This window comes from Callorhinus ursinus, unplaced genomic scaffold (genome assembly GCF_003265705.2).
Source record: "Callorhinus ursinus isolate GAN/ISIS: 27379988/994484 unplaced genomic scaffold, GSC_fseal_2.0 scaffold7, whole genome shotgun sequence".
In the NCBI taxonomy this organism is placed as follows: domain Eukaryota; kingdom Metazoa; phylum Chordata; class Mammalia; order Carnivora; family Otariidae; genus Callorhinus; species Callorhinus ursinus.
The window spans coordinates 36,878,105-36,887,028 of NW_027397069.1; the positions used below are offsets into that span (position 1 = coordinate 36,878,105).

The 8,924-nt window shown below is 34.6% G+C and overlaps 1 pseudogene; it reads right to left on the reverse strand.

Annotated features, from left to right (window-relative positions):
* Positions 1-6,474: 6,474 nt before the first annotated feature.
* Positions 6,475-6,975, reverse strand: LOC112826307 (small ribosomal subunit protein bS16m pseudogene; annotated as a pseudogene).
* Positions 6,976-8,924: the final 1,949 nt, after the last annotated feature.

The window sequence follows — 8,924 nt, forward strand, 5'->3', positions numbered from 1 at the left end:
GGCCGACAGGGAACTGTGGCTCACTGCCATTGCCCTGCATTGTGGGAGACTATGGTACCACATATGACTAGCCCAGGAAGAGATCAAAATTCAAAATTCAGTGTACAGTTTCTACTGAATTCATATTGTTTTTGCACCATTGTAGAAGTTGAAAAATTGTAAGTTGAAACATTGTAAGTTGCAGACTGTATTTTATAGAGAGAGAAATCAATTTTTCCACTTTGTACTTTGGAATGATTTTTTTTTAAATTTACATTTTGCTTCGGAATAATAAACTATAATTTCTGATATCCCACATTAGATTCTGTTGCAAAGAAATATGCATTCTACAATATCCTTTCTTATGTCTCTGTCAAATTTGCTTTTTAAAACACATATAATACTTAGATTGTAGTTCATGTAAAAATTACTGAAGCTAAAATACATTAATATAAAACACTTTTAGTTAATCAGTCTTGTGGAGCTCTTATAACAAGTGCTTCTATAAAACTGCATCACATTTACATGCTGCTTCCATCATACACGCTTCACACTCTTTGTTTCCCATGAAGATTGATTGGTTTCTGCTGCAATACAAAATGAAATTCAAATTTGTAATTTAAATAAATGTAACTTCTCTTATATTTTATCTACTTGAAGTAAGACCCTCCACCCTTATCTATAAAATCTTCCCCAAAGATAAGATTATATTTTTCTGCTTATTGAGGAGCATTGGGTCATCAAAATAAGGACCTTAGAAATGAAAAACTAATTGTAGCAAAGCAAGCAAGGCCCTTGGGGGGGGTACTGGAAAATCAGATTTCTTCAATGAAAACAATTACAAAGGCTAACCTTTGGTTTAATAGCATACAATTTTATTAAACAAAATTCTCAGAATGAGTTCACTTGGATGGTCTGCCAATGAGGTCAATCAATTAACAAATTAATCAGCCAATCTTCAAAGACTTTTGAAAGACTTACTGCCCAGATTTACTCAGAATATTAATGTTATATTATGCAAACAATAAAAATAAGATTGTTGTTGACTGTTTAGGGACAGTGATCATGTCTTGTTTATATCTTGTTTTGGTGGTTTGGAGATTTGGACATTTCTGGAAGGGGAGAGAGAATGAAGGATTTATGAAAAGCATATGAAGATGGATGGAGTCTCATGAACAGGAACTTGAGTGTTTGTGTTGATATGACCAGAGATATAGGCAAGTTGTGTATAGCTCTGGGAATCTTCAAGGCTGATCATATTGATGTTTTGTGTGTGTGTGTGTGTGTGTGTGTGTGTGTGTGTGTGTGTGTTTGTGTGTCCCTTTTACTTCTGCTAATGCAGTTCTAGGACTTGTGGAAAAGTTGTTTTCCTTGCACATATCTGTATTTTTATTCAAAGATTATTGATAGCTTCTATGAGGGACAGTTACATAACCCCCCAAATATTAAAGAATCAGTGGATGATTTTATCAACTCCTGGTTTCTTTGTTTCTATTATTATAGTTAATTCTTCAGAATGAATGCTAAGAGGCATGGTACCAACACATGAATCATTCCACCCTATGACAGTCTCAGATTAAATAAGTTACTCTTATGAATTCATATAATTTGATTTATATATTCTCCTTCTGTACTGCTATATTAGGAATTAGATTTCTAAGTTATAATATACTTATGGAATTGAGCATATATATACATATAATAAGAACTTAGAAAATATGATACTTTGACTTGTTAAGATGGACTCCTTGAGACTATCTTCTAAGTCCTGTGTTAGAAATGCCATATTGTGACCTTGGCAATATTTGGCTGTAATTATTAGTCCACTGACCTGTATAGAAAAGTATTTTTACTTCTGTGATCTTATAGAAGGGAAAATTCTGGTCATGCTGACATATTTTCCTAAATGATAAAAAAAGTGAAAATATATCATCTATATTTTTAAAAATTAAGAAATTAACCAACACCTATTTATTCACTTAATACAAATGATCATTTATTTAGTTTTCACTTTTGACAGGAGCTGCTTTCATTGATAGTCACATGTATCAATAAAATATAATAACAAGACTCAATTTAAAAGAAGATTAACTATATTTAAACTCTACAGAATTTACCATTCTTGGAATCCCAAAATGTGATAGGATTTAAGGTTGTTTATTAGATGGTCATATAAATAGATATTACAGTTTCCTGACAATGATGAGTAATAATTTTGTCTATAATTAAAAATATGGATTTCATATCAGTATTAAGATACAAGAATATGCATATATGCATTCTACAGACACTGAATATTGTGGTTTTATTTCAACTTAAATCAGTTCTCTCTTTAGTTAGGTAATACCAAAAGATTTTTTGGTTAAGTAATGCCAAAAGATTATTTTTAATACTAGGAGCGCACACACACACACACACACACACACACATATTTGGCTTGTGCTTATTATTTGGCAGTCACTTGCATAAAATCTTAAAACATTATTTTATTTAACTGACAACAATGCAGCAAAAAAGAAAGCTAATATTAATTTATTCTTTTTAGAAAAGGAAACTATGATGTAGGTTAGTTTTACAATTTGTATAAATTTACCCAATAAGAAATCATAGATGTCAAGTTCTGAATCCATGTTTGTTAATATATTTGTTACAATAAACAGATATTTTTATTTCCTTGGGTCTCCATTTCGCCATCCATGTAGGATCCTTTTTCTTCTTTATTTCATATAATTTCGCAGAAGCTAATACTCTGAGAAAGCAATTTTAGCACAAGAATAAGGACAAAAAGTAGCTTGTGATGGTCTCAGGAAGGGATGAAAAATGTTGTAGAGATGACACCTTGCACACAGAAATGTCAAGGCACTGGTGGCATGAAGGATCTTAAGTGTGTTTTTGTCTGAACTGAAAGAGTAAACAAAGAAAAAGTAAAATTCATGAAAAAGAATTATGTAATAAAGAACATACTGAGGTAAAATAATAGAAGAAGTGATTTAAAAAAAAACAAAGCAAAATTCCCTTACAAAAGGCTAGAAAGAAAGGAAACAAGGAGTTAAGGAGAATTATGGCATCAGAAAATTATGATGTAGGGTATCTGAAAAATAATGAGGCAAAGGAAAGGGAAGTTGAATAAGCATGAATCAGATTGCTTTGAGCCCATAGCTACACCAAGAAGTGAAGTCTTGGGGCACCTGGGTGGCTCAGTCGTTAAGCGTCTGCCTTCAGCTCAGATCATGATCCCAGGGTTCTGGGATCGAGCCCTGCTTCGGGCTCCCTGCTCTGCAGGAGGCCTGCTTCTCCCTCTCCCACTCCCCCTGCTTGTGTTCCTGCTCTCGCTGTCTCTCTTTGCTGTCAAATAAATAAATAAAAAATCTTAAAAAAAAAAAAAGAACTGAAGTCTTGTGCTATAATAAAAGGCTTTAAGTGGGCTTTTAAGGACAATGCTAAAAGGTTTGATTTAAGCACTAATGTGGAAACTATGCAGCCAAATAAGAATAACAAGAATGACAAGCATCACTGGTTCATTTTAAGCCACTTTAAGTTTATATTGAATATTTTGCCTTTTGAGAGATTAAATTTTTAATCTACCTGCCATATCTTCTTGAATGACATGCATAGAGAACTGTCAAAATGCTGAAAGACTTTTAATTTTTTAATTAGATCCTAATGATTACATGAATGAAAACCTGCTTTTTTGTTTGCAATATGGTGCATTGTTAAATATTGCGCACAATCTTGTCATTTACCTAGACTTGCCAACTGTGTGCTTGCATAGATAAAAAGGATTTTTTAAGTTGCAGTAAATTTCAAGTTAACAGAGCTCTAAGTACTCTTCAAACAAAACCATATTTTGCCAGACATTACTAGTTCTCTCAAACAATATTTTAAATTAAAATAGAAAATCTATCTACAATATAATGTTTTAAAGGGAAAAGAAAACAAAGCACCCTTTTCTAAATATGTTTAGATTTTCTCCAGTTTTCTTCTGGTCAAACACTGGCCATCTGTGATCACATAAATGAAAAGGATCTATTTTTAATTGTAGAAAATGTAAAATTAATATAGTTCTAAATAGTCTTTAAACTCTTTTAAGACTTTAAAATAATAAAAATTACCTATACAAATAACATTTAAAAATAGAAAGCCCCCTTCTCTGGAATTCAACAACAGTGTTTTACAAAACACTGTTTAAAGCAATGAACCATTAAAATGCATTTTTAATTATAATAATATGTCGGTGGACAATTAACTAAGATAATAATATTGTGAAAATATCCATTTCCTGAGTAGAGGAAGTTTGTTGGCCAAAGGTATGAATTAGAAATGTCAGGAATTTTGAGGAGACAATTACTTGAATGGTTAAAAGCTGCCATCCACAAAAACATTTTTGGAACTTTACCAAAGTGTTATTCTTAATTCCATGGATATACAAATACTTAAAATGTTTATGAAAAAAGTATGACTAATCTCTAAATATATTGCTTTGCATATAGAAAGGGTTTTACAAGTGTGATGTATTTTTCCTGTTTGGAACTCAGCCTTTTACATGTTTTTATTCAATTTTAATGTTATGTTTCATGCATATCAAAAAATATACTTAATGCGTATATGGAATATAAAGAATCTGTGTACTCACACAAGCCAATTTGAGAGTATTCCCGATATTGTTCACAGTCTTAACACAGATATTCTGAATATCTTATGCTTTCTTTTTTCCTTATAATCTCACCATATATATATAGTGTAATTTTGAATTTGATATAAATTGGATTTTACTGTAAATTTCACTGATATTTTAAAACTTAAAATTATATTTTTAAAATTTGTGCAGCTACAATTGAGTCATAATCATTCACAATTAGAATTCATTGGATAAACATGTCAACATTTACATCATTGAGATGAAAACAGTTAGAAAACTATAGTACATCTAAAATTTGACCATTAAGATCTACATTTGCCTGCTGTCTAAACTTTATTTTAAGGATCATTGGTTTGCATAAAAAATAAGGTTATACATTTACTGTTTTTTAGAAATGTGAAGTTGCTTTATTATTTTATTAAAGAAATGTGAGGTCATACTGATGTATCTTGAACTTTTAATATTCTTTAATTACTGAAGAACACAGTTTTCTTAGGGAAATCGTATTTTTGGAAGTCCTCTTTATGGTTTGTGGTAACTGCTGCTTCTTTTAGACTTAGGGACTATAATGGCAACCACTCTCTCATCAGTTTTTAGCCCCCAGAGTCCTGTACAAACCCTTCTTGATTTTCCCAGATCCAGCCTTTGTAAATAGTCTCTTCCCTTTATTAAACTCTTTTCAAATTACCCGATTTCAGTATGCCATCCATTTTTTTGATGAAAGTTAACTGAAACATCACCAAAAGTCTTCATCACATCAACTTCCCAGAAAATTAGTAAATCATCCTTGTTTTCTCTTTCACTCTCTGTATTAAATCCATCCTTAAATCCTGTTGGCTCCTCCTTGAAAATATATTCAGATTTTGATTGTTTTGCATCCACTCCCCATCTCTAGCATTCCACATCTCTACTTATTGCAGGAACCTGAGTGACCCTTTTAAAATTAAAGATAAACTATGTCATTTCATTCAAAACTTTGCAGTAGCTCCCTGTTATACTTAGAGCAAAGCCAAATACTCACCATGACCTGGAACTTCATCTGGTCCATATTTTCTAATACTTTCTCCATTCTCCCTCTGTCCATACCAGCTACACAGAGTTCCTTCTCAACCCTTGACTACCCCAAGCATAGTTTCATTTCAGGGTCTTTACTTTGTTTACTTTTTGTCTAAAAGGTTCATCTCTTAGACATCCTCATGGCTGACTCCTTCACTTTCTTTAGATATATAATGAAATGCCCCTTATCCGTGAGGCACTGGCATTCCTTGACAACTTTATATAACATAAAACCCATCACACCATTCTTTTTTACCTATATCCCCTGAATTACTTTTCCTCAAATATATATAAGACCTGATGAGTATATTACTTATTTATTTACCATTTTCAGTGTTCATGTTTTTTCTTCTGTAGATTCAAGTTTCTATTTAGTTCCTCAGCTTAACAAAATATGTTATTTCTTATAGTTCAGGTCTGGTGTCAGATTCCCTAAGCTTTCAGTTACCTGAAAATGCATTTATTTTAACTTTAAAGTTTAAAGGATATTCTTTCTGAATATTGAATTATTGGATGAAAGGCAATTTTGTTGTTATTGTGCTTAGCTTTTTAAAGCTGTCATGTCATTATCTTCTTCATTATCTTCTGTCTTCAATTGCTTCTGATAATTTTTTCTACCATTTTTATCTTTGATATACTATTGTAATATATCATATTTCTGTACATGTTTTGAAGGTTTTCTCCTGATATTTGCCTGTTTGATCATGATGTGCCAAATTACTTTGTTTCTTAGACCTACTTGGGTTTATTAGATCTGTAATTGGATGGGTTTTGTTTTTGTTTTTTTGTTTTTTTGACTCAGAAAACTCCATTCATTGACCTCCAAATCTAATAAAACTAAGAGCTTTGCACAAGTGGTTTAAGTGTTGACCTTTTCCCCAATGCTCTGCTCACTGAAGTCAGCTCATTTTTGTTTCTGTAGCCTCTGTATCTGTTTTCTGAGATGCTAAGAGGACTTCGCATGTCCATTTTCTTCACAGTCTCAGCATTTGTGATCATCACGGGATGCAGAAGGAAAAAGCCAGAAAGACCCAGAAGCTTCTCCACAGGCTTAGGTGGGCCCCACAGCTGATCCAATGCCGGATCCGGTCTAAGTTGAGAGCAACGATTTTCTCTTTGTGATTGTTGGGCAGTGGATCATAGGAGCCCAGCTGCTCCACGAAATGGCCATCCTTGGGACACTTGTTGTCAGCAGCCACAATGCGGTAGAAAGGCCAGTTGGTAGAGCCACTCAGGGCAAGGCCGATGGTTAACTGGCTTCCGCGGTAGGCTTTGAACTGGACAGTAGTGAGCTGGACCATGGTGCAGCCGGCCTGCGCCGAGGCCTGTACGCCCTTTACCGTGCCTCCAAGCGCGCTGCTGCCCATCACAGATCAGAGCGGGGAGGAGAGGGGGCGGGGGGCGGCGGAGGACAAACGCGGAGAAGTCCACACTGCAACACCCCTGACCTCAGCACCCCTCCACCCAAGCCCTAGCGCCCCGGTGCAGGACAGATCTGAAATTGGATGTTTTGATCAAATTTGGCATTTATTTATTTATTTTATTTATTTATTTATTATCTGTATTTCTTCTCCTTCTGGGACTCTTATTACATGTATGTTAGACTATTTAATATTACTCCAAGCTTCATAAACCTCTATTTATTTTTCTTCAGTCTTTTTTAATGTATATATTTTACCTCAGCTCTTCAGATGGGATATCTATTGATTCATTTTTTAAGGTCACTTACCTTTCCATCACTAACTACATTTATCTGCTAAGATATATATTCATTCAATAAAACATATTTCCTTTAATTCTTTGAATATATATATATATATTCATTTTATTTTTTTTTTAAGATTTTATTTATTGGACAGAGAGAGACACAGCAAGAGAGGGAACACGAGCAGGGGGAGTGGGAGAGGGAGAAACAGGCTTCCCACTGAGCAGAGAGCCCAATGCGGGGCTAGATCCCAGGACCCTGGGACCAGACCTGAGCCGAAGGCAGATGCTTAACAACTGAGCCACCCAGGTGCCCCTATATATATATTCATTTTAAAGATTTTATTTATTTATTCATGAGACAAAGAGAGAGAGGCAGAGGGAGAAACAGATTCCCATGGAACAGGGAACCCAAAGCGGGGCTTAATCCCAGGACTCTGGGATTTCGACCTGGGCCCAAGGCAGGTGTTTAACCGACTGAGCGATCCAGGTGACCCTATTTGAATATATTTATAGGGACCCTGGGTGGCTCAGTCGGTTAAGTGTCTGCCTTTGGCTCAGGCTGTGATCGCATTGAGTCCGGGATCAGGCTCCTTGCTTAGCAGGGAGCCTGATTCTCCCTCTGCATGCCACTCCCATGGTTTGTGCTCTCTCTCTTTGACAAATAAATAAATTAAATAAATAAATAAATAAATAAAATCTTGAAAATAAAAAAATGAATATATTTATAGTAACTTTTAACATTTTTGTCTTCTAAAGGAAACTTTCTCAGCCATCTTGGGAACAGATTTTTATTGACTGCTTTTTTTCCTTGAGTCTGATTCACATTTTCCTGTTTATTTACATGAGTGGGATTACTGCTTGTATAATGAACAGTGTGGATGATAAATTGTAGAGACTGTGTGCTCGTTATCTTCCTCTAGAGACTGTTGATTTTATTCTAGTTGGGGCATTAACTACTTCTGATCACCTTGAATTTGAATAGATTTGGTTTTGTATTTTCCTAAGGCAGATCTGTCTAAAACGCATGATATTACCAAAGTTCCTGTAACTTGGTGAGACAATCAACTTCCAAATTGTGCACCCATCAATTTTTTGTAGGGATTTGATGTAGGCTTTGCTAGGGTAGGTCTGGAGCAGGTAGAGCTATAATCTTTATCTCAGTTTCAGGACTGGAGTGACAAAAAGATATTAACAAATTTCACCCCTTGGGTTGAACCAGACCTTAAGTGGTTCCCAGAACTGTTTAACCTCAATTATTGTCCTGCTCTCAACGTAGAGATGCTGTCTGATAAACATTCTGTAGACCTCCTCTGCATATTAGAAGTCCAGTCCTAGTTGAGGTAAAATAGAGAATTTAGACCCAGATTGCTTCTCAGAACTGTGGGCAGTTGACTCCTCATAAAAGTCCAATCACTGCCCCAATCACTGATAACTATTTCTTTAGGTCAGTGCTACTATCATATTCTGATTAGATTCAACCTCATGGTGCAGTGGTCCCCAAGGAGAGCTGTTATGATCATAAGCTTTGATCCATGAATTTTTA